Source organism: Triturus cristatus, chromosome 11 (assembly GCF_964204655.1).
Source record: "Triturus cristatus chromosome 11, aTriCri1.1, whole genome shotgun sequence".
In the NCBI taxonomy this organism is placed as follows: domain Eukaryota; kingdom Metazoa; phylum Chordata; class Amphibia; order Caudata; family Salamandridae; genus Triturus; species Triturus cristatus.
The window spans coordinates 571,370,386-571,397,841 of NC_140594.1; the positions used below are offsets into that span (position 1 = coordinate 571,370,386).

The window sequence follows — 27,456 nt, forward strand, 5'->3', positions numbered from 1 at the left end:
CCTTGCTGTGTCATGTCAGCCGAGGATGACGATAGTGATGAAACTTATATACAGTTATTATGCAGAAATTGTAATCCTGCAGTGATTCTGAGAATCCTCATGCATAATAAATGAGGCTAGTTTTCAGAGAAAACTACAGGATATTTATGCAGTACCTAACTAGGTAAAAGGTCAGCACCAAAACCGTTATGTAGTACAATGGCAGGGTAAATGTAGGAGAAAGGTTAGGAGACTATACAGGCCTATTTTGGGGTACATTAGGAATCATAACAGAAGTCACTTGGATACACTCAAAATTAAATACAGATTTGAGCCTGTCTGATCAACTCATTCCATAAGGTTTCTGGCACATGTGAGCATTGACAATGAATAACAGCAGATATAAGTTGAGATATTGAGAGTAGCATAACTACAAGTGAGGCCTTAACTAACAAGGTAATATCCTCTTAGTCACCTTAAACTCACACATGACCATCATGGATCACCATAAGTCAGGCAGAACCAAGTACACCTTTCTGTATTACCACCCCTCACTCCAACAGGGGGAAAAAAATATATATATTTCCTGGTGCCATATTAAACAAAGTATCCTGGGAGCAAAAATGGGTGTTTCGACCTGCTTTTTACACTTTCCAGGCACTTTTGTAATGTAGAAAGAGCTGCAGATACATGCATGGCCCTCTCTGTAATATGGATACCGACAATGCAAAATATGGGCCAGCGTTATCTCATGGGGGCATTTCCTCATTACAATAGGGGTGAGGCCCAATGCACATGTGGGAATCGTTTGCACCAGCACAGAGACAAAGGTTACCAGGAGGTGCACAGACATATAGGTGGCACACAGTCCAAAGGGTGCCCATTGGGAGGGGAGCAAAGGAGTCCCAGGGACCTCAAGGCATCCCCTTGCAGACCTGAGTCTACCTGCAGAGGGATCCAGGCCCCCCTTTAAATGTGAAGTTGGGTCTGTGCCTTCCATAAAATGTGGACTGGTGGCTTTAAACAGCTGGTCCACCTTTCACTAATGCGCTGTTCAGAGTGCAGGTGTGAGTTCGCACCTGCACTCCAAACAGCACATTTATTGTAATAGGGTGCACTGTCCCATAGGATAATTGCTCTGTTGATAATAGCTCCCTGAGTGGTCAGACTCCTCCAGAAACAAGTTTCGACCTGAGCCTGTTCACTTCACACTCATAGACAACCTAGATCAGATATAAATCAGGCAAACTTAAATAAGTGAACATCTGAGCTGGCAGATTTAGCACATTTGCTTTAGTACAGGTCTGAGCCTGGCTACCCTAAGCCTGTGCACATTCAAGTACAGATTTGAAACGTGTCACTTATTATCACTCAGATTTAACTACAGACCTGAGTTAGTTTAACGTACGAGTTCCGTCTATCAGTACTTTTCATGCATGTACAAGTTTTGTTTGGTTGAACTCCGATATTCTGAGGATTATTTCTTTGTACAGTATGTGCTGTTTTGTCCTTCATTACATTGACATGTTCTTTTCCTTAGCAGTCATTATGACTACCTTGAAATACTACTATTTGTCTAGTGCACTTCACGCCCAGTGTGCGACTTCACTATGAATATGAGAGAGAGACAGAGTGAAAAGGCCCTACATCCAGAAGCAGCTGCTTTGCTTTCTATTTTTATGGTCAGAGAATAGTCAATCCATATCATCTGGCACTTATCTAAAAAGCAGTACAGCTTGAGTATGAGACAATTTCCTTTTTAATCCAAGTTATATGGATCTGGAATATAATTACTAATCAAACAATGATTTGTGGGCGTTGCCGGGTGGGCATAAGCAACCACAAAAATAATTATAACCTTGTAAGTATGTGAGCATCACATACATCTTTCATGTCATTGCCCACCCTGGAATAACTCGCATTATTCAGATTAAATGCAAAAGAAAGTGCTTATATGCATACCGAATGCGGTATGGAGGAGGGAATTTCTCGATGGGGAAAATGTGTTCCATGTTGAAAAACATAAAGGTTAAACATTGGAATGCACATTTGTGTCAGGTACGTATGCAAATTCTGTATGTGTACATAGACACTGGAGTAGCCACGGAAATGTATCACTATTGTCCCTCAGTCTTCCTGAGATCACTGTGAATCCAATGGGTGCAAAATTCTTGTTTTCTAAATAAGGGATTTGTTCAGGGTATGGGTGGTCAGAGCTTGCGGAGTTGCACTATGTGGAATTCTGCAGAGTTGCATAAAAACTCTGTGGATGCCCACTGAGTTTCGCAAGGGCAGAGTTGCTCCTCTTGCCGACACCCACCCCTAAACAAGATGCCATACCCTCAAAAACCTAAGAAACGTGTATAGCCATCCAGGAATGCACATACCAATGTCTCCAGATGGCACATGCCCAAATTGGCAAAGACCACAGACTACATGCCGCAAACCCCACTAACTGCTACAACTCACATCCGACCAAATCATCTGAATGAAAGCAGCATATAAACCAGACCTTCAGTACTGACGATGACACAACTTGAAATCAGACTTCGGTCTGAAAAAGATCTTTATATCAAGATCACGGAACTCAAAATAAGACCACAGCACTTACCGGGAAGGGAGAATGCACCTATGAGGTTAAAGAACTACCAATTTATCACCGCGCCCTGTATGGCACCAGCTCATCCGAAGCTCAAAGAACATCGGCTTCAGACTGAGTAGAGTTAAGGGCGTAGCCGGCCATCGGAATGTCCGGTATTACTCGTCAACACAACAGATCGACTACAGCTGGGAAGGCCTGCAAATGTGTTCAGCCATCACTCGCTTGATCACTGGGGTTAGCATCTTTCATGCAGCTGCTCCCGAAAATCTAGAACAGAGGTGCGGCAGCCTAACCTCATCTATCCAGCCAAGAACGAGTCCAGTACTCACTGCCTACATTGTTGACTCGCATTGCAGCCGGCCAACGTTCAGCCCACTCCAGGTTGGGCGGCACCCTCTGACTGTCAAAGGATGGCTCAGACAGCCAATCAGCTCACCTAGTGATACTTTGTGGTGCCCTAGGATTGGTTCTAGTAGATCCCATGCTTCATTGCTAGATTTTCTTTCACTTTTAACAGCACCTCCCGTTCAAAACAAAAGCATCTCCTAGAATAATGTTCACTCAGATTAGCTGTGTGAAATTAAGGACTTCTAAATTACTAATTTCCTTAAAAGCCAGGCAATGGAGTTCATTGACTGTCCATCTAAGTAGCAGACAGGTGGTCATATTACTTGGAAAAAGGGATGCGGGGAACCTGCATGCCAGTAGAATCAAGTCATTGGTAGTGGTGGGTGCCGGTAAACTCCGCTCTGCTGCATAGGCGAAGGTTTTGCCAAACTCCGCCCTCCAAGCGGAGTGCGGAGTGACAAAAACTCTGCCAACTCCGCCAGCAGAGCGGAGTTTACCACCTACCCTTAGTCCAGGGGTGGCTCCTCCGCTAATGCGGAGGATGGTCGCCCCACTGCTCTCACCGCATAAAAAATAAAATGATAACCTTGTTATTATCATTTAATTTTCGCTACGGGACTGGATTAGGGCGGGCCGGACTGGGGTCTCAGGGGGAGGAGTGGTGGCACACTCTAAGTGCGCATGACAGTTTGGTCGGCCATCTTGATCCGGCCAAACAGTCATGTGCACTTTCCATGTTCCCCAGCAGGCTGTAATAAACAGCCTGGTGGTGAACAACTGCACTCAGACCAATCACAGCACTGCATTGCAACATTGTGATTGGCTTAGGGAAGCCTGTGTGCTTCCGGGACCGAAGTGGAGGAAAAGGCAGCTGTGAAAAGGAACCGAAGCTGAGGAGAGATGGCAACCATGAAAAGGTGTTTTTTTATTTTTGTCTTTAAGAAAGGCAGAAGACTAGAGCCCTGTTGCTATAGGCCCATATTTTATTAGACTCTACAGTCAACATCACAGAGCGGGTCATTCGTAATAGAATCGAGGTGTGGGTTCAGGAGAATAATGTCCTTTGCCCGGTGCAATATAGCTTCAGGGAAGGTTTGGGAACCTTGGAACAAGGTCTAAACCTAATAATCGGAAAGTATGTGACAGCTAAGAAAGGGGTACACTATATGGTTTTCATAGACCTAAGCAGTGCATTCAACAGGGTTAACCAGTCCAAGCTCTGGGATATTTTAATTCACATGAATTTCCTCCCCACTGCTGTTTGTTTACAGGCATTGCACAGAAGGGCTAGTGTCTCAGTGAGATATGGTGCTGAGGGGGAATGCACTGAATTGTTTGAACTCTCCCTAGGCATTTAGCATGGTTGTGTCCTGGCCCAGATCTTGTTTTTATTGTATATTAACAACCTCAACATCCTTTTTAATTACCAATGGAAGGGACATGCCGAAAGTGAAATCTGCATCCATTCCACCCTCATGTATGCCGATGATGCCGTTTTGCTCCCTGTACTTCTAATGGTCTTAGGGGGGATTGTAGATGCCTTCGTGAGGTTTATGGATAACCTTGACCCCGAACCCAACAATACTAAGACACACTTTATGGTGTGCGGAAGGCAAATCAGTAAGGTAAGGCTGATTACAATCAAGGGTAAATCTATTGGGAGGGTTAGTGAGTTTCTCTATTTAGGAATTACTTTTGACTCACAAAACTGTTGGCCACCTTGTCTTTCCAATAGCTGCTTGCGGTTTAATCTCTTTTCTGGGACTCTATTTACATTTTCTTCCAGCGGCAGTTGTAAACCCATATTGCCCTTGTTGGAAGTGTATAAACTAAAGTGCTTACCCGTGCTGATCTACAGGGCAGGATATTTGGCGTTAGCAAGATTATTCTAGGTTACAGATAGAGGGGAACCTTTTCTGTAGAAGGATGTTGGGAATGGTCAAGGGAACACCCAATTTTTTTATGCACGAAGAACTGAACTTACCCTAAGTTGAGGACATAATCAGATTTGCCCCTATGCTCCTATGGATGGCGGTATGGAGTAACTAATTTATGTCCATCAATCGGGATGTGAGTTTATCCATAAGATTCCATGGCTTGCTTATGCCAAGCGCTTGGCCGACTCCACAGGCAGACTTGACTTATATTTGTCTCCACAAGTGATGTAGGAGTAAGACTGTTCAAATTAGAGCGAATTATGTTCTAAGTGCTAAAGAAATTTGAGAAGGCAAGACCATGGGCAACCCACCCAGAGAGACTATTAGATTATTAAATCTATGGTGTGTCAGAGCCATACTTGTCAGTAGTAAAGAATCTTCTAATGAAATTCCGCATAAGATCCATTAGGTGTTTACTTTGTTTCCCAGCTGGCCAGTATGTTATATCACAAGGCTCTTCTACACAATCACTTGAGCACCTTATTTTATTTTGTATTTATTACGCGCCGTTTCGCGGTTGTTATTTGTTGCCCATTTTAAGAAACCGGGTTCTGTGCCAGTATCGGCTAGTCCTTTATTTCTTGTGAATGCTACCAGATGCGGCTGTCTTTTTTGCTGTTGGCGCTTTCTTAAAAAACACCCTTCTATGGTGGAATTCATCAAAGTACTAACCCGTTTCACGGTTATTGCCATTTGTATTTTATGAGCACATCTTCATCTTAAAGTTTTATTATGTAGTGATATGTATTTTATATATTGCATTTTTATTTCTAAGATTGTGTGTCTCATTATATCATGATGATGTATATGATTTTAGGTGAATGTACTTTTATGAATGCCTCCTCTTATGGATATTTTATGGCCATTTTTTGAGCCGAATAAAGAAATGTGATTGATTGATTGATTATGATTGTTTTATAACCTATAAAATGTCCCAAAAATATATTCTAAAAAATTGCAAGGTTGTTTGGTGAAATAAGTGCTGGCTGGAAATATTTGTGTATGACCTTCTTGCTGTGCATTTAAATCCTTTAAGTCTAGCTCAGCCTTTTATGCTTGGCTAATACTCACACCTATGCGTCTCAGCACCTAGAAACAACAAACTGATATTATGTCCTCTATAAAACATTAAAATAATATGTGACAATGCCACCTGCTAACAATGTATTATAAAGCAGTAAACTTTGTTGTCTGAGTTGTCCTGTTAATTTCCTGATAACGTGGGTTTCGACTCTGTTTACCTCTCAGTTGCTTTAGTTCTCATTCGTTTGTTGTTTTTGAATAAATGCATCAGAATCCCTACATTTTGTGGGTCACGGCTATGACCTGTTGTAAGACACAAAAACTGCAGGTCATTACCACAGGAGGATTCTGATGTGAAACAGCACCCTCGCATTGAGCTCTGAGATCTTTAGTGGCAAACAAGACACATGAGGAGGGACTTTTTTTGCTCAAATATACATTTTACTCAGCCGGGACAAAGGATGTCGCTAGAAGTTATAAGTAATAAGTAATGTAAGTACTTCATAGGCAGACCACCAAAACTTGTGCCAAATCAAATGCACAAATGAAATATGGCACAAAAGGGGCAGGCTCAAAGCCTTCTGACAACCTCACTTTTGGACCCAAAACGAGCACAACTCAATACTAAAAACACACATTCAATGTTATTCTATTAAGACCTAAACTCACCAGCCCCTTATGAACTGGAAAACTTTACAAGAATGTCCCTCGGTGTTACAAATTGTACAGTTTCTTCCTGTGGTGTTTGTCATGGAGTTCACAATGTACAACCCCTTCCTGTTATTATTATTACACTGTCCATACTGTACAAACTCTCCCAATAGTATTTGAGAGTTCACAATATAAAACATATTCCTATTACATTTGTGAGAGAGTTTATGATCTAATACCCCTTCGTAGGGAAGTAGACCTGAGGTTTACACCATGCAAGGCCGCCTTCTGCTGTATTTGACTACGGGTTTATGTTAAAACTGCCTCTATCGGTTGTGAGTCATGGCTGTTTCATAAATGGCTAATGCGCTACGACCAAATTAAATAACTGCAAAGAAGATCATCAAAGCAGTGGAGCCAAAGCTGTGAGTCCACCCAACTACTAGACTCAACCTGAGCACCAGACAGACCCCTTTATCACTTGACCTTTGGGCTGTGAGGGGGAACAGTCCAAGACTTGCTCTTAGTTTAGAAACTCAGTACCCCTCAAAGCACACAATAGCACTTAATAAATCAATGTCCAACCAATGTGTTTCCTTTTTAAGAGTAAAAATACTTTAAATCACACTCAAATGAATACTAAACTGGAAGATACAAGAAAACACAATGAAGGCATGACTTTCCTGAGCTAGAGAACTCTGTAAGAATGTTTCTCAATCATAAACAATGTAAAACCCCTTCCCGTAATAACTGTCTCATGATCCAAAATGTAAAACCTCTCCCAATTGTATTTGTCATGAGAGTTCACAGTGTAAAATCCTTTCCTGTTGCATTTGTAAGATAGTTCACAATGTGAAGCACTTTCCCACTGCATTCGTCAGAGAACTCATAATATTAAACATCTTCCTACAATATTTGTACAAGGACTGCATTTTGCTAAGACCCTTTCTGTTGTATTTGAGCAGGGTCTGTGTTTACAATGTTTCTGTCAGTTATGAGCAACGAAGTTGTTGCCCACATCTGTGTTATTATGTCTGCTAGTGTTAATTTAAAGCCCTTTCGTATGGTGCCTATTGAATTTTTCAGATTTCACAATGTGAAACCACTTTCTGTTGTGTCTGTCAGAGACTTGATAATGTAGACCCCATTCCTACTGTATTTGTGAGAGGATTAAATCATGCAACCCCTTATCTACAATATTTGAAATGGGCATGTTTTAACAATGTCTATCAGCTAAGAGCACTGAAATTACTCTCTGGGTCAAATAAAACAACTGCTGGTCAATCATATGCCATTAATGAACATCAGCTTTTACTACTGGGGGTGGCACTGGACCCTCGAAGTTCCCTGAAGAGCAGTCGCGGCCGGTGCAGGTTAGAGCGGTGAGGCTTTGGTTGGGGAGTCAGAAGACGAAGGAATAGGGAAAATAAAAAAATAAAAAAAAGAAAACTAGTTACCTTGCACTCGCTGCATTGCCCCTGCCCCACCCCACTGCTCTTACCTGCATCGGCCGTGCCTGCCAAAGATGGCCTTTTACGTGGTTTGCTGACTGGGTTCCCCTATCCCCTCATGATTATGAATATAATGTGATTGTGTATACTGGATTTTGTGCCCCTTCTTTTACCCCCGTCCGGATCCTATACAGCATGATTCCTTTAATTGGAAATGTATCGTATCTTTGAAAATGAGCATTGGGAATCTCTGTGGTTATCATCTTATATTTTGTATTGTTGTTTTATAATCTAAAAATGCCAATAAAGACGGAGACAAAAAAATAGAGAAAGATCAGCTTTGGGGTGGAGCGGCTCCAGAGCTCACTCTCAGTACCTCTTCTAAAAGCACTTTTAGTGATGACATAAGCTCAGTCAGGCAGCTAAAGCTCTCTCTGGGCAAATCTAAACTCAGTGCTGATAAAGCCTTTTGAATGCATGTTGGCAGGGTTTATATGTCCTTGTATGTCCAGTTATAGGCAGGGTTGATTCAGTAGTTTTGGCGTCCTGGGTGAAAGGACTGTCTGGTCCAGAGGCTACCAGAAGACTCCATGTCATGTCGGATACTATATTCCAGTCCCAGTTTCCTTCAGTAAAACACCAAAATATAAAACTTTAGCCCATTTGAGCTGAACCGGGACTACAACTTCCACAATACAGTGTGCAATTAACGAAACCCCGCAACTGAAACATGATGTACCCGATGGCATGGATTCATCTCGTAAACTTTATTCTACAGTTTATATGGGATGTCTCATTGGCATGTTCCACGTCTTATAATTGACCTGTGAACCTTTAGGCTCTTTTTATTTCTCTTCTGAGTTGCAGGGCTGTCTTAGCTGTGCTGACTATATTAATACATCCACAAAGAGCTGAGACATGTTCTGCTTTACTGTACCTGTGGTTATCACAGGAACAAATTCTAGAGAGCCCGCTGATTTACACCCTGCACGTTTCCTGCCTACTCTATCTACTTCGTCACTAAATGACTGATCAGGTAAAATCAAGACACCACTGAATGACCAGCTATTCGCAGCTGGGCTAGGTTTTCTGTCTTCTGAATCAGTATTTTATGCAGTGTATCCTGTGTTATTGCTTTTAACACATGCTGTGAAATACATCAGAGGTTTAAATAGTTCTGCTAAGTTTGCTAATGTTTTTGTAAGATTAATCCGGATTCATATCATGGACTGATTAACTATCTCATGATGATGCAGTCCACGCCTCTCTTACAGGCTTAAATAATACATAGCGTTTTTGAGTATTAGGAGATGGCCTTTAATAAACAATTGTTTAAGGCAGTGGTGCCCAGCAAAGTTCCAGGGTTGCCAGATCCATGTCTGATTTCACAATACCCACATAAAATACATTTACAATATTTATAAATGAAGATAATTTACATAGCCAAATTTGGCATGGAGCAGCCCTCCTGTATCAATGGAGGACCCTCCTAGTCTAAGAAACACTTCCTAAAAACAGGTATGGCCACAGCATGAGCAGGCGTTGGCAAGCAGCACAGAGAAAGAAAATGGATTTTCGTAGTTTTGGGGGTCTCCAAGATGAAGTCAGAAAGCTACTCTAGAATTCACAAAGGCATGAAATGAACCATCTACAAGTGAGACGAGTCACAAACAATCAGACGGCAAACAGAAAATCCACAGATAATTCTATGAGAAAAGAACCGTGTGCAGTACATGGCTGTTTATGTTTAAAAAATGTAGCCCATCAAGTGCTGCAGAGATATCTAAACTAGAGGCCAGGAGGCTGGAATGACCAAGGTCAGGACTATCATATGACTCCATGACACAAAGATACCTTGTTTTCAATCCTAGACTTTCAGGTGGGACGTGTTGTCTTCCTTTAGTTGAAATGATTTGTAAAAGGAAGGTTCAGGATTACAGAATATATGTCCTTGTGACTTGGACTCCTTTTAATAAACTTGGTACCACGTGGGTGACAACACAGTGACAAACGTGCATAGGATATTGGTCCATGTTTCCATTTGGTGACAAGTGTACAGCAACACTAATTTCTCCTAAAACACTTAGGTCCTGCTTTAGATCTTGGCAGATCTGGTCCCGCTGTCACTTTTTCGACTGTTTCACCGCCCACCTACTTGGTGGTCTGCCCGCTCTATTTAGATGTTAACAGGTCCATGGACGAAAGACTGCGCAAGTGCCGCTGATTTCGCCCGGACTTTTCACCCACATTGATGGCGTCATAGGCAGGAGTCCAGCCAAGATTACCACGGAGCCAATCACGATGTGCCTTTCCGTCAAGGAAACTGTGGCATGAATACTTCCTAATTTGAGTTGGTGGAATCAATGGAAACTTCGTTTTTTACTGTTTCCCACTTCTGTTCCCGTCTTGAACCCCATTGTCCAGGTTTTCCTTTTCTGCTACTACAGGCCCAAACCCTAATCAACTCAGTTGTCGTTGGGATCTAAGATAAGCTTTTTTTTACACGTCTTGCAATAAATAGTTTGTTGACAATTGCTTTAGACTAGTGTATTTTTACATTGCACTTCCATGCCTATATTTATGTGTAATGCATTAGTGTACATTTTAACAACTTATCAATGTAAAATGAGCACATCTTTATTGACACTTTAAAAAAAATGTCGTTGTGGGTGTTGTGCTTGTGGTGTCTGTGTATTGTTTGTGTGCTATGCAATATGTAAGAAAAGGGGCATAGCGCTTTACCTACATATATTTCAGAAGCAAACACAAGATACATGCATATTGACACATAAACCAGTAGTACTTAACAGTCTTCACTCCACCAGAGACTCACTCCATCAGCAAACCACCGCTATGACAAAGCCAGCACAACAGGGACCTCTAAATAGGCTTGGCACAAATCTACCTAGTACGACGGCAACAGGGTACTGTTAGCCAGTAGAGGAGTCGTCCGCCACGATGAAGGTGAGCCGCTTTACAGGGGCGGTTTCTCTATTAGGGCTGTGCCCAATGAAAATTCCAACACATTTATATTTAAAAATATAAAATAGATCGATTTAGAGATACAATTGTATCTCTAAATAAATTGATGCATTTAAGTCTGGGTTGTCTGTTTCAGGCTGTCTGCCCCGCCTCGCTCTGAAGCAGGAGACAGAAGACAGGCAGTAAATCAACTTTCTTAATGTGACGCACGACGCAGGGCTTTCTGTTTTAAAGCCCTTCATTGCCATGGGGTCTCTGGTTGTATGCACACAGTAGGCCAGTGACGCAATAAGAGTCATGGTTTCGGGCGTAGGAGACTGCATCCCTGCTTAATTTCAGACGTCCGTCATTCAAAGACATAGATCCCACCCTTTCGTCATACGTGAAAGTGGATGCAAGCACATCTGATCCGGTGCCTTGTTCTCGGTAATGCTAAGTGTTTGCAAGTTAATGCTGTATTCTGTATTGTGCCGAGACCCCTCATCACTCTAACCTCCCCCACTGTGACACCCCAGGCCCTCACTGCACATTGCTCACTCCTTCAGAAGTGGAGCTGTGGCATTTGCTCCCTTGTGGATAGATCCAAATAAGGAGCAGGGTTCACTCTTGTTTCCTTGCGAAATGGATCCAAATATCCGAGTCAGGGCCAAAGTGAGAGATATTTGCTTACTGTGTAACATGTGCTTACAGTGGCCAGTTCTTTGATGTGTGTCATTAAAACTGGCCCTGTGTACAGGCCCCAAAGTTAACACTAACGCTTAAAACATGGACTGACTTGCAAACATTGAATGTTAAAAACGTCGAGGGAATGCTCTCAGCGATTTAGTTCCACTCTTATTTTACATGCTTTACTTAATCTTGCATTCACCACGAGTTAGCTATTTTATAATATTGTTGTTTATCTGCATTTTCTTCTGTGCATACTTTGAAGCTTGAGCCATGCAAGGTGTTTATGAGGGGCTTTGATTGAGCGCTCAAGCACTAAGCTAAATCCAAACAAAGGGCCTGTCAGTGGGTTGGCCTCTTTGCAGAGCACACAGAACAATGTTTGTGTATTCCATTTGCAACTGAAATTCTGTAGATATGTGTGTGAAGTCGGTATACTGATGTCAAAATATGTGCAAGGAAAAAGTAAGAGAAATTAAAGTGCTTAATTTGAAGGGGTGCATGTTGAGGTGGTGAAGTGACAGAGATGCAAGGTGGGGCATTCGGGGAAGAGTGAAAAGAGGATGCTGAAGAGAAAAGAGAGGAGGTTTAAGATGTGCAGATGGACAAGATATGCAGAGAAAAGAGGATACATATCTAACATATAGCATACATAATTGAAGACCAAATCTCCTTCCACAGGCCTCAATGCTCTTTAATTCACAGACTCATTTTTTCAGAATTTAAATATTTCCAATGTTAATTATTTGTAAGAATTTGTTTTTCTCGTTTATCCTAAACAGCTAACATCCAGTGACAAAGCCGATCATACTGACAGGCTTTAGGCGTACGTCAGTTGCTGTGCCACTTATATGGATAAAATTACATCTCATAGAGAGACCAAAATACGGGTCTGATGGCACACTATGGGAATCACAGAAATGTATTTGGCATGTTCCTTTATAGAGTGCACCCACTTTTTTCATCTGACTTAAAGACCTGTCTGCACATATTTCTATACGACTGGTTACAGCTAGCATCTGTGGGTGCTTCTCGAAGTCTCGTTAGAGCATATGTTTCCACAGTTAATGCTGCATGCAGTGCAACACACTGGGCAAGCATACATTTTAAAGGGCTAAAGTTGTCATGCAGAACAATTTACACATTACACTAACTGTTCAACAAATTAATGCAAGAAGATATGGGGCAGTTTTTAATGTGTTTAATAATTCAAGACTATACGTTCCCACTACTAAATAAGCCTTGCTTTATCGATACATTCATTTGCTGTAAAATGCACCATTTGCCAATCTCTTTTTCATTTCTTTCTCAGGAGAGGGACTCCCCTTGAACACCAGGTTTGTCCACAGAACTTGTTCACATTGCTTGCTGTATAAAAATCATGCCCAACGTTTACGCCCCCCCACTTTCAAATGTCATCAACTGCCACTGGCCGCTTATGCTACTGGAAACAGTCTGTCGATGGGGACAGAGGCTCAGCCAGCACACAAATATGGCAGGTGAGATACAGTCAGTTTGGCCAAGTACTTGGATACGGGAGTCCCACCAAGATCTAAATAAGGCCCTCAGTCATGACAGTAATACTACATAATTATTTCAGACTCTAGTCCTTATCGAAGCCCAGGCTTTACACTGATCAGTCAGGATCACTTAATTTGTAAGAAACAAGAAAACAAATAAGTGTAATGGGCCAGAGTTTTTCTTAAGAGCACATCTCTAAATGCCAAAATCACTAAAGATGACAGCTGTGTAGTCTTGATTCTATCTCATGTGTCTTTCCTCCAATCTCATGTGTCTTTCCTCCACCACCTCGCTGTGATGCACTGGGTCAAAGTCTGATGATAAGGAAGTGCAGGTCACCTAAAAAAGCTCACAACCACCAGCTAATAATTAGCACTGATCTTGATTAATATCAGACAGAGGCACAGGAAGTACTGTACTGTACCTTGTGCACGTTTCCCTGCAGATTAATTGGGAAATCGTATAATTTCCAAATTGGGATACCATTCCCTGTGTACGGAGACCTGCATAGTGGGGATCTTCGCACAGGGGAATATAATCAATCGCCAGTGCGAATGCACATTTTTAAAATATTAAAATGTTTCTTCTCTGTGGCAATATTTTTTTTTCATTGAGAAATACCTTTCCTTTAACCCCACCAAATCTGTGGGCGATCCATTTTGCTACCCATTATAAAAAGGGTATTTAAGAAAGTCTTTGGCTGAGTTTAAATACAACCCCTTCCAGGCTGGAAAGGCAAACAATAGTAGTTTGTGGATTCCCATAATTGAGCTTGTTTGTGAGCGGTCACACACTTCCCAGAGTAACCATGCCTTGGAACACCAAGGAATGTCCGTAGTCAGTGTCCCTTAGGAGGTATTCCCGGCTAGTGTAAATGAGGTAAATTTGGTTATATGCTTATGTTTACAACCAAGTTTACCTTTGTGAATATGCAAGATATTGTCTTCCTGCAACTCTGTGTATAAGGGTATTCTATATCCAATTATCATTTATGACTTTTAAAAAAAAAATAAACAGAAAACATTTCATTCACCTGTGACCAACTAATGTTATTAATGTACAGATAACAATATATTTACAAGTTTGATACAGTACATGTACTCTACATTGCTCTGCTTGAATTAGACCTTATCCAGAACATATGTCTTTCAGTTCTGATGCATATATCATGCCTCTAATGCATATATTACGTCTATGACAGCAGTCAGTTTTGTACCCATATTCAATCTGTCAAACTAATTGGATATTTTTCTTTTAGTGCCGTGTGGATTCTTTGTGCTTCTGACAGCTTCATTGTACTTTGTGTTTGGATGTACTAGTATAGTAAGCACATTTGCTTTGGAAACAATATGCATTATGGCGAGGCCCAGTGATAAGCTGGATTACAGTATCTACCATGGCAAGTACTGTTTCTAACCTCTGTTGAATGATTGATACTTCACCGCAAGTGTGTTGATCTATGAATCAGTGAGTGGCTGTGTAAGTACTGGTATGTGTGTGTGAATGGGTTTGACAATGGTAGTGTGGTAGTTGGAATGAGTGTATGAAAGGTTATATGGGGGTGTGAGTGGCTGCGTCAGAGATTCTGTGGATGATGTCATCAGTGATATCATCAGTGATGTCATAAATGAGTAATGTAATATGTGAGGTCATAAGCAGTGCATTGCAGGGGCGCGAGTTATAATTAGCTTACTAACTATAACGGCTGAATTTCTCTGGTTTTGCACGAGTGACACCTGAGCCTAACTATAATGTCCCTGTAACCTTTGGGTTTTTCCGTGAAAAAAAAGAAATATATATATATATATATATATATATATATATATATATAAATGTCATCCAAAAGCATGTGTCGGACCCGTTCTTTGATAAAGAGGCGGGACTGGTGGCAATATTAGAGTGCAGCTGTCGACGCTGCACATCCGGCACGCCTCTCGTTCAGGTGCTCCGCTTTAGTCGGCAAAACGTCTGTGGTATGCTGTGCTGAACGCGCAAAAGCGGTGCCCCCTCGCCCAAGACAACGTTCCTGGTATTTGAGGAGAGAGCAGCAGATCGCTGCTGATTTGGAGAGCTGCAGTTGATATTTGCCGCCTTGGTCCCCGCATGAAGAGATGAGCAGCCTCACAAGCTGGCAAAAGCCAGGGCAATACTGATTGCACGGACCGGCCACTTGACCAAAGTTCGCGATGTGGGATTGCGTTTTCGCAATGTGCGTGGGACATGACAGGCTGAGGGACTACAGTGACCAGCATTCCCTGCATATACTGCTCACAGTAAGGCAACAACTTTGACTGTGATTGGCTTTCATGGCACCAATAAGAACTTTATGAACAGGATGTCAAGTCCCTACTTATTTTGAATTTGTTTTACCAAACACAAAGCTGGCAATGATTAAGGCATTCGCCGAAACGCGTCTGCCAGGTGTTTTTGAAGACTTACCTGTCTGAAGGGTGGCAAATAAATCTCATCTGCAGTCATCCAAAAGCATGTGTCGGACCCGTTCTTTGATAAAGAGGCGGGACTGGTGGCAATATATATATATATATATATATTTACACACACACACACACGACGGACTCCTGAGTGCGCTATATTCTCTGTTCCGTAAGGACTGGTTTGCATTACAACATGGATTTAGTTAGTGGCACCTGTCATCCTTCGAGAGCGGCAGTGTTCGGCGAGCAAAGAAATATCTATATATATATATATATATATATATATATATATATATATATCTCGCTACACTATGCTTGCTGAATTCCTTTGGGTGGAAAAACGAACGACAAACCCAATCTTCGTGCAATATAAAGGTGTTTATTTGTTCAGTGAACCACCAGCTGCCATGATGCGTTTCGGCCACACTCGGCCTTGATCACATGACACGCTAGCTGGGCCAGATTGAGACATTTAAAGTGGTAGTTGCCTGCACACGTGGTGCGACTACTTCATAGACATAAACATAATACTATATTTCATAATTCATATGTCCACTGATAGTGCAAAATACAGCAATAAATACCAAAAATGCTCAAATGCAATTCGATTAGCATTTACAAAAATAACAACGATAATTTAATGTCAAATACATTAAAATCAAGGTTTTAAAAGCACACAAGTCCAGGCTAAAAATTCATTAAAATATATCTTTTCAATGAAATTAGAAGTCTTGCAAATTTGATGTCATTGACATATCTGCATAGTGCAAATAGGGGGCTATATCTGGTTAAATTCAATTATCTTGCCCATCAATCTCAAAAACGGTATTGACAATGTGTATGCTTGTACTTAAATACTGTAAACTACAGGTCCATATTGATGTCTGTATTGCAGAACTCATATACAGTGCTTATGTATAAAGTGCTAAGTGCAAAAAATGTGCAGATCCCATAAAATCTAAAATTCATACATTATATATAAAAGATCATAAAAGGATCCTTCATATAAATATATAGAAAATAGATAAAAAATATGTGTCAGTGAAATAAAATATTATATTAAATATAAAGAAAATAATGCAAGATGCAGCATGCTGAATGGAATAATGTTAAAATCAAGGAGTTACCAAATTTAGAGAGATTCAATGCAGCGATTTTCATTATGATGGTGATATGCTTGGTATTATCTGGCCCCAGGTAATTTATAACCAAGTATAAAAGTCCTTGCTCGAGTTGTGTTCATTGGGATTTTTAGTATCGAGTTCGAGGATGTATCTTGTTTTGAGGTGTCTGAGCTTAGCCTCTCGATCACCTCCCCGTCTGCATGCTGGTACGGAATCAATTAGAAAATATCTAAAATCCTGAAGGTTGTTTGCATGCATTTCCTCGAAATGACGTGCAAATGGATAGGTGTGGTCACTGTTTGTAATTGCCCTCATGTGCTGCAGTATACGTTTGTGGGCTAACAATTTGGTGCTGCCCACAAACTGCAGTCCACAAGGGCAACTCAACACGTATACCACATATTCAGTCTTACATGTCAGGAATTTGGTTATTTTGATAGGATCCATTGTAAATGGGGAAATGAATGAAGTAGTATTGACCCCATGTTTACAAGCCCTACAGCTGGTACATTTGAAGAATCCTTTCCTGACCGTTAGCCAATTTAATGGTTTTTTTACTTCCGGGCTACTTCTGACTATTGAGTCCCTCATGGATTTAGATTTTCTGAAGGTGATGCCAGGTTTTACCAGTAGAGAGTTTCCAATAATGGGGTCGCCCCGTGCCACTGTCCAATTTCTGTTGATGATTCTACGTATAGTGTTTTGTTGCTTGCTGTATGTAAGAATTAGTCTAGTTTCCGTCATATTACTGTCCTGACTAGAGGAAATCTTAGAAGCCACGCTCACCGTCTGCGCTCGGATTCTACTCCAAAACCATGGACACAGACCACAATGTATGTTTTTATTCTTGATGTATATATCACCAGTAGGTAGTTATAGTTAGGACCTATTTTCCATGGGAAAAGCGTTTTTTGATTTGCCAATATCTTCGGTGTCGTTTGACGAATCCTTGTGAAACTAATGGCCGGTCAGGTCAGGTCATCTGCTGTGTCGAGGTGATTCGTCAAGCGGGGGCCGAGAAAAAGGGGGTTCTGGAAACACGTTTTCTCCATGTTAATTTCCATAGGAAACTTTAGACACGGCTACAGCCCGAACTGCTGAACGGAATTACACCAAATTTGGCAAAGAGGAAGCTCTTGATTAAGAAAGCACTCTTTTTGTTAAATGGTGTAAATCCATTCATTTGTTCCTGAGAAATGTAAACATTTCTCAGGTATACAACTGGGGACGTGGAGTATCCATGGACCCTCCCGATCTCGTGCCTGCAGTCTGATTGGCTGCCAACACTTCAAACCAGGAAGTGCTGGCAGCCATCTTGTGACTCGGTTGAGTGGCTGCATGGGTGAGTGATTGGATGTGTGTATAGACCTATGAATCAGTAAGTGGTTATGTACTTACTGGCATAGGTGTGTCTATGGTTTGGAGAATGGTAGTGTGGTAGTTGGAATGAGTGTATGAAAGGTTATATGGGGGTGTGAGTGGCTGCGTCAGAGATTCTGTGGATGATGTCATCAGTGATATCATCAGTGATGTCATAAATGAGTAATGTAATATGTGAGGTCATAAGCAGTGCATTGCAGGGGCGCGAGTTATAATTAGCTTACTAACTATAACGGCTGAATTTCTCTGGTTTTGCACGAGTGACACCTGAGCCTAACTATAATGTCCCTGTAACCTTTGGGTTTTTCCGTGAAAAAAAAGAAATATATATATATATATATATATATATATATATATATTTACACACACACACACACACACGACGGACTCCTGAGTGCGCTATATTCTCTGTTCCGTAAGGACTGGTTTGCATTACAACATGGATTTAGTTAGTGGCACCTGTCATCCTTCGAGAGCGGCAGTGTTCGGCGAGCAAAGAAATATATATATATATATATATATATATCGCTACACTATGCTTGCTGAATTCCTTTGGGTGGAAAAACGAACGACAAACCCAATCTTCGTGCAATATAAAGGTGTTTATTTGTTCAGTGAACCACCAGCTGCCATGATGCGTTTCGGCCACACTCGGCCTTGATCACATGACACGCTAGCTGGGCCAGATTGAGACATTTAAAGTGGTAGTTGCCTGCACACGTGGTGCGACTACTTCATAGACATAAACATAATACTATATTTCATAATTCATATGTCCACTGATAGTGCAAAATACAGCAATAAATACCAAAAATGCTCAAATGCAATTCGATTAGCATTTACAAAAATAACAACGATAATTTAATGTCAAATACATTAAAATCAAGGTTTTAAAAGCACACAAGTCCAGGCTAAAAATTCATTAAAATATATCTTTTCAATGAAATTAGAAGTCTTGCAAATTTGATGTCATTGACATATCTGCATAGTGCAAATAGGGGGCTATATCTGGTTAAATTCAATTATCTTGCCCATCAATCCCAAAAACGGTATTGACAATGTGTATGCTTGTACTTAAATACTGTAAACTACAGGTCCATATTGATGTCTGTATTGCAGAACTCATATACAGTGCTTATGTATAAAGTGCTAAGTGCAAAAAATGTGCAGATCCCATAAAATCTAAAATTCATACATTATATATAAAAGATCATAAAAGGATCCTTCATATAAATATATAGAAAATAGATAAAAAATATGTGTCAGTGAAATAAAATATTATATTAAATATAAAGAAAATAATGCAAGATGCAGCATGCTGAATGGAATAATGTTAAAATCAAGGAGTTACCAAATTTAGAGAGATTCAATGCAGCGATTTTCATTATGATGGTGATATGCTTGGTATTATCTGGCCCCAGGTAATTTATAACCAAGTATAAAAGTCCTTGCTCGAGTTGTGTTCATTGGGATTTTTAGTATCGAGTTCGAGGATGTATCTTGTTTTGAGGTGTCTGAGCTTAGCCTCTCGATCACCTCCCCGTCTGCATGCTGGTACGGAATCAATTAGAAAATATCTAAAATCCTGAAGGTTGTTTGCATGCATTTCCTCGAAATGACGTGCAAATGGATAGGTGTGGTCACTGTTTGTAATTGCCCTCATGTGCTGCAGTATACGTTTGTGGGTTAACAATTTGGTGCTGCCCACAAACTGCAGTCCACAAGGGCAACTCAACACGTATATACCACATATTCAGTCTTACATGTCAGGAATTTGGTTATTTTGATAGGATCCATTGTAAATGGGGAAATGAATGAAGTAGTATTGACCCCATGTTTACAAGCCCTACAGCTGGTACATTTGAAGAATCCTTTCCTGACCGTTAGCCAATTTAATGGGTTTTTTACTTCCGGGCTACTTCTGACTATTGAGTCCCTCATGGATTTAGATTTTCTGAAGGTGATGCCAGGTTTTACCAGTAGAGAGTTTCCAATAATGGGGTCGCCCCGTGCCACTGTCCAATTTCTGTTGATGATTCTACGTATAGTGTTTTGTTGCTTGCTGTATGTAAGAATTAGTCTAGTTTCCGTCATATTACTGTCCTGACTAGAGGAAATCTTAGAAGCCACGCTCACCGTCTGCGCTCGGATTCTACTCCAAAACCATGGACACAGACCACAATGTATGTTTTTATTCTTGATGTATATATCACCAGTAGGTAGTTATAGTTAGGACCTATTTTCCATGGGAAAAGCGTTTTTTGATTTGCCAATATCTTCGGTGTCGTTTGACGAATCCTTGTGAAACTAATGGCCGGTCAGGTCAGGTCATCTGCTGTGTCGAGGTGATTCGTCAAGCGGGGGCCGAGAAAAAGGGGGTTCTGGAAACACGTTTTCTCCATGTTAATTTCCATAGGAAACTTTAGACACGGCTACAGCCCGAACTGCTGAACGGAATTACACCAAATTTGGCAAAGAGGAAGCTCTTGATTAAGAAAGCACTCTTTTTGTTAAATGGTGTGAATCCATTCATTTGTTCCTGAGAAATGTAAACATTTCTCAGGTATACAACTGGGGACGTGGAGTATCCATGGACCCTCCCGATCTCGTGCCTGCAGTCTGATTGGCTGCCAACACTTCAAACCAGGAAGTGCTGGCAGCCATCTTGTGACTCGGTTGAGTGGCTGCATGGGTGAGTGATTGGATGTGTGTATAGACCTATGAATCAGTAAGTGGTTATGTACTTACTGGCATAGGTGTGTCTATGGTTTGGAGAATGGTAGTCTGAAATTTGGAGAGGGTGTATGAAAGGTTATATTGTGGTGTGAGTAGGTGCATCAGAGATTATGTGGATGATGTCATCAGTGATATCATTTGAGATGTCATCAGTGATGTCACTGACCATGCCATGAGTGATGTAGTGTGACGTCATCAGCAGTGCATGGCGGGGGCGTGAGTTATAGTTAGCTCAGCGAACTATAGTGGCTGAATTTCACAGGTTTTGTACAAGTGTAATGTCAGCCTAACTAGAACGTCCCTGTAACCTGTGTTTTTTCCTGTGAGAATATATATATATATATATATATATTACCTACTGGCGGTCGCCAGTAGGTAGTTATAGTTAGGACCCTGTTTCCATAGGAAATCCGCAACATTCTATTTTGAATAACTTTGGCGCCGGTCGACGAATCCTCGCAAATTTTTCAAAATAGGTGGGGCGCTACGCTCAGGCAACTATAACTCACGCGACCGCAATCTACTGCTGATGACATATGTGTCTTTATGAAAAAAAAATATTTGTAATATATGTATAGCTAAAATTTAATGGAAGAAGACATGGGCAAATAAGTGTCTAAATACAGTATTAGCATCAGCAGAGGATTGCGGTCGCGTGAGTTATAGTTGCCTGCACTAACTATAACGGGGGAATTTCATTGTTTTTTTACGAGTGAAATGTACAGCTAACTATAACATGTGTGAAACCTATGGTTTTTTCAGTGAATATATATATATATATATATATATATGTATGTATTACCTACTGGCGGTCGCCAGTAGGTAGATATAGTTAGGACCTATTTTCCATAGGAAATCCGCAACATTCTATTTGGAATAACGTTGGCGCTGATTGACGAATCTTCGCGAAATTTTCCAAAGTTTTGGCCAGGTCCTGAAAATTTCACGGTGATTCGTCAAGCGGGGGCCGAGAAAAAAGGGGGGTCCCAAAACGCGTTTTCCCCATGCATTTTCCCGTAGGACCTTTTGACGCAGCTACAGCCCGAACTGCTGAACGGAATTACACCAAATTTAGCAAAGAGGTAGTCCTCAGTTCAGACTCGTGCCTTTTGCTTAAATGGTGTAAATCCGTTCAGTAGTTCCTGAGAAAAGTGGAGGTAAAAGTACATATATAGCTATGGCCTCGGAGGATCCGCGCACCTTCCCCGCACCCTCCCGAGCACGAGCTGTATGCTAATTGGCTGCCAACACTCTGAATCAGGAAGTGTTGGCAGCCATCTTGTGCCGCGGTAGAAACGAGGCACAAGAAAACCCCCCAAAAATGGCGCAAAACGCGACAAGGGGGCAGGGTAGAAACACCCTGACCCCCTAGGCCTGTTCAGGGGGTTCCACAAGGACCTCCAAGGCCAAAAAAAAAAAGGAATATGCTACTTACCGGTATGCATCTGTTCTTGGCATGTAGAGCTGCAGAGCCACACACTTAGGATACTAGTTAGCCATCTGGTGTTGGGCTCGGATGCTTGCAGGTTGTTGTTGTCTTCGGAAGAAGTCTTTGGACACGAGATAGGTGACTCCTCCCTTGGACTACAGTGCGCATGGGCATCAACTCCATCCTTAGATTGTTTTTCGCCATGATGGGAAATGATGGAGTTCATAGAAAAGAGAGAGATGTCCATGTGTGATGTCTAAGTAAGGCAATGCTGGAACAGATATAGGTCCCGGTGAGGTGGGTGGGCGTGTGTGGCTCTGCAGCTCTACATGTCAAGAACAGATGCATACTGGTAAGTAGCATATTCCGTTCGAGGCATATGAGCTGCAGATCACACACTTAGGATAGACTATATAGCAGTGTCTCCCCTAGCGGTGGAAACCTGTATCGGTTGCAGCCGTTTGAAATAAAGTTAACGACAGCCTGACCCACAGAAGCTTGTTGCTTTGCTTGCACGTCAACACAATAGTGTTTAGTGAAGGTGTGTGTAGTAGACCATGTGGCTGCCTTACAAATATCTTCTAAGGGAATGTTTCCTTAGAATGCCATGGAAGCCCCTATTTTGTGTGTGGAATGCACTCTAGGGGGAACTGTTAGTGTGCGTTTAGCCTTGTGGTAGCATATTTGGATACATTTAACTATCCACCTAGCTATCCCAGATTTGGAAATGGGGTTGCCTTTATGTGGGGGAGAGAAAGCAACAAACAATTGTTTTGTTTTCCGGAATGACTTAGTTCTGTCAATGTAATAAAGAAGGGCTCTTTTAACGTCTAAGGTATGAAGAGCTCTTTCAGCTACCGAGTCTGGATTTGGGAAGAACACTGGTAACTCTACTGATTGGTTAAGATGGAACGGAGATATGACTTTTGGAAGGAATTTCGGATTTGTTCTGAGAACCACTTTGTTGTGGTGTAATTGTAAGAATGGTTCTTGTACGATTAAAGCCTGGATTTCACTTACCCTTTTGAGGGATGTGATAGCGATAAGGAAAGCCTCTTTCCATGTGAGGAACTGTAGTTCGCATTTATGCAGAGGTTCAAATGGGGGTCCCATGAGCGTTGGAAGAACAATGTTTAGATTCTCACTGGAGAGGGTGGTAATCTGGGAGGAATAATCCATTTAAGTCCTTCCATGAAGGCTTTGATCGCAGGTACTCTAAATAGTGACAAGTGTTGTCGATTTTGTAAGTAGGCTGCTAATGCTGCAAGGTGGAGACGTATGGATGAGTATGCAAAATTACATCTTTGCAAGTGCAGTAAGTAGCAAATGATGTCTTGGATGGATGCATCCAGTGGGTTTATATGATTGTTAGTGGAGTAAATGGCAAATCTTTTCCATTTTGCAGCATAGCAGGCTCTAGTGGTAGGTCTTCTGGCCTCCTTTATAATATTCATGCAGTCTGGTGGCAGGTTTAGGTAACCAAACTTTAGGACTTCAGGAGCCAGATCTCTAGATTCAGTTGACCTGGATCTGGGTGTCTGATTTCTCCATGGTTCTGGGTTAATAAGGACGGGGAGAGGTGTAGTTTTTGGTGTGGAACTAGCGAGAGCTCCAGTAGTGTTGGGAACCACGGTTGGCGTGCCCATGTGGGAGCTACTAGGATCAGTTTGAGAGACTGTTGCCTGAGCTTGCGTACCACTAATGGAATGAGTGGGAGAGGCGGAAAAGCGTACGCAAATCTGCCTGACTAGTTCATCCATATCGCATTGCCCTTTGACTCCGGGTGGGAAAACCTGGCGGCGAAGGTTGGGCATTTTGCATTTTCGTGTGTGGCGAAGAGATCTATGTCTGGTTGGCCCCATTGTTGGAAAAAGGGCAGTAGGACTTGTGGATGTAGTTCCCATTCGTGGATCTGCTGAGTTTGTCGACTTAGCAGATCGGCAATTTGATTGTGAACCCCTGGAAGGTGTTCTGCAAGTAGGTATATGTTCTGGGGAATGGCCCATCTCCAAATGTTCTGTGCGAGCTGGGACAGCTGGAGAGAATGTGTGCCTCCTTGTTTTTGTATGTAATACATGGCTGTCATGTTGTCCGTCATGATGAGGACAGTTTTGTTGTGGAGATGTAGTTGGAATGATTTTAATGCTAGGAACGCTGCTAGTAGTTCCAGGTAATTGATATGGAGCACTTTCTGTTGAGTGGTTCATTTGCACTGAGTGGTGTGTCCGAAGAGATGGGCTCCCCATCCTGTGAGTGATGCGTCCATTGTCAGCACTATCTGTGGAAGAGGCTCTAGGAACGGCCGCCCTTTGGAGAGGTTTTTTATGTTCCACCATTTGAGAGAGCAATGTGTGCGGCTGTCCACCAACACCAGATCTGTAAGTTGTCTGTGAGCCTGGTTTCACTGACGTGCTAGACATTCTTGCAAGGGACGCATTTGAAGTCTTGCATAAGGCACAATGAAGATGCATGACGCCATCATGCCTATGAGTTGCATGAACACTCTTGCTGGAAGAGAGTTTTGGGTTTGAAATTTTGCGATATGAGCTTGTATATTGGCTATCCTGGCTGGGCTGGGATATGCTAGGGCTTTTGAGGTGTTTATAGTGGCTCCTAGATACTGATGTATGTGGGAGGGTTGTAGATGAGATTTGGGATAGTTTATCATGAATCTCAAGTTGTGTAAGATTTGGATAGTTTGGTGAGTGTGTAGAAAACATTTGTTGAATGACTTGGCTTTTATTAGCCAGTCGTCTAGATACGGGAACACATGAATTTGTTGTCTTCTGAGATGTGCTGCTACTACTGCTAGACATTTGGTGAATACTCTGGGCGCGGTTGTTACTCCGAATGGAAGGACTGTAAACTGGTAGTGGTGGACGGACACCACAAACCTTAGGTACTTCTTGTGAGCAGAATGTATGGGAATGTGAAAGTAGGCGTCCTTGAGATCTAGTGTGGCAAGGAAATCGCCTTGTTGTAGTAGTGGGAGCACTTGTTGAAGAGTGATCATATGGAAATGATTTGAGTTCATATACAGATTTAGGGGTCTGAGGTCGAGTATTGGTCTTAGAGTTCCGTCCTTTTTGGGGATTAGGAAGTATAGTGAGTATACCCCTGTACCCTGATGTTGTAAGTGAACTGGCTCTATTGCGTGTTTTTGAAGCAATGAGAGAACCTCTTGTTTGAGGAGCGTAAGATGGTCTGGTGACATGGAACGCTGTTTGGGTGGTATATGTGGGGGTATTTGTGAATTCTAGGTAGTAACCATACTGGATAATTTGTCTTACCCACTTGTCTGTTGTGATGGAGTTCCTGACAGGTAGGAACTGTTTGAGTCTTCCCCCGACTGGAGTGGAATGGTCTGGGGGAGTGGAGGAAAGTCACTGTTTTGTGGCAGGGGAGGTGCGAGTGTTGGTATTGCCTCAACCTCGTCCCTTGTTGTTGTTTCCTCTATATCCTCCTCTAAAATGTCCTCTACTGGGGGATGTTTGTGTAGCGGGTTTGAAGGTGGAGGAGGTGTCCGCTCCCATATTCTTGGAGGCTCCTCTGTAGAAGGAGCGTCGAAAGGAACCACGTGGTTGTGGAGACTGTAATGCTCCCATGGACTTAGCAGTCTCTGTGTCTTTTTTCATTTTTTCAAGGGCAGTGTCTACTGCAGGCCCAAATAGCTGTTCTTGGTTGAATGGCTGACTAAGTATGGTAGTTTGTACCTCTGGCTTAAAGCCTGAAATGCGTAGCCAGGCATGTCGTCTAAGGAGCACACTTGTGTTCATGGCTCTAGAGGCAGTGTCTGCGGCGTAAAGCGCACATTTAATTGACGCATTGGAATAAGTTTTCCCTCCTGGATAAGGTCATTTGCCTGTGTTTTATATTGGTCTGGCAGATGTTGTAACAGATTCTCCAACTGGTCGTAGTGAGCCCTATCATAGCATGCTAGTAGGGCTTGGGTGTTGGCAATACGCCAATGGTTAGCGGCTTGTGCTGCTACTCTTTTGCCAGAGGCTTCTAACAGCTTGGATTCTTTGTCGGGGGTGGTGTATCTCCTGTGGTTTGGGAGTTTGCGTGTTTCCTAGCATTGGAAACAACCAAAGAATCCAAAGGGAGCTGTCCTTTGATGTAACAAGGACCTTCAGGGGCAGGCCTATATTTCTTTTCTATTCTTGGGTTAAGAACCCTGGCACGGACGGGGTCTTTAAATACCTCTGGGGTGTGTTTTATGACTCCTTTAATCATAGGTAAGATTTGTACAGACTTTTGAGATTGCTCCAAAGTATCTAATAGGAAGTCTTCCTCAGGTGCGTCAGAGTGCATGGTGACGCCATGGTAAAGTGCTGCTCTATTTAATAATTGGCCAAACCCTAGGTGGTCATCTGGAGGTGATGGTTAGGAGGGATATGGTGGAAGGTCAGGCATGTCTGGTAGAGGGAATGCCCAATCATCCAGTGGTGCGTTATCTGGGTCCGTGAACGGATCATTAGGATCACCCCCTCCCCATAGGTCATCATCATCATCCTGTGGAGGTGGTGTATGTGATGGAGAGGGTAGAGGTAATGGTGGTGTAGGCAGAGGGGGTGGGGTAGAAGGTAGTATGGGAGAGGAAGGAAGGATAGGTGATGTTGCAGAGTCCTTCTTGGTAATAGGAACTGGGGCAGGTGGTGTGTCCAGTTTCCGTTTCTTACATGGCACCGCGGTGACATGTCCAGTCTTTGGATTAATATAAATCTTTTTCTGTCCTGGATCAATGGGATCTGGATGGAAAAGTTCTTGTTCCTCTGGAACAGTTTTTGGTGCCGATTTTTTCAGTTCCGATCGAGGTTTTGGTTGATCGGTGGAGTTTTCGGCTTTAGGAGGTGTATGAGAGTCCTTAGCCGGTGGTTTCGGTGCCGATGATGGTTTCAGAGCCGAAGTTGTCTCTTTAGGCTTGGGAACTTTCAGTGCCGGTTTATCTATGGGCCTTGATGTTTTCTGTGCTGAAGGTGTCAGAGCCGATTTCGGTGCCGAGAGGTCTTTTGTCTTCGGAGCCGAGCCCGGAGGCGGGGCTTCTGAAGGATGTTTTTGGTCTTGACTGAGGCCAGCAGGCGAAGTCTTGACCAATGCCTTTGGTTTTGGAGGGGTTGGGGCAGGGTCAGTAGTACTCACGCGTTGCCCAGGAGTAATGGGGTCGTCTGAGTCGTCTGCTTCGGAGATGA

At 42.2% G+C, this 27,456-nt stretch overlaps 1 protein-coding gene across 7 annotated transcripts in view; it reads right to left on the reverse strand.

Moving 5' to 3' along the window:
• ZBTB38 (zinc finger and BTB domain containing 38) overlaps positions 1-27,456 on the reverse strand; it is a 308,287-nt gene that overhangs the window by 159,797 nt on the left and 121,034 nt on the right. The window lies entirely within an intron of this gene.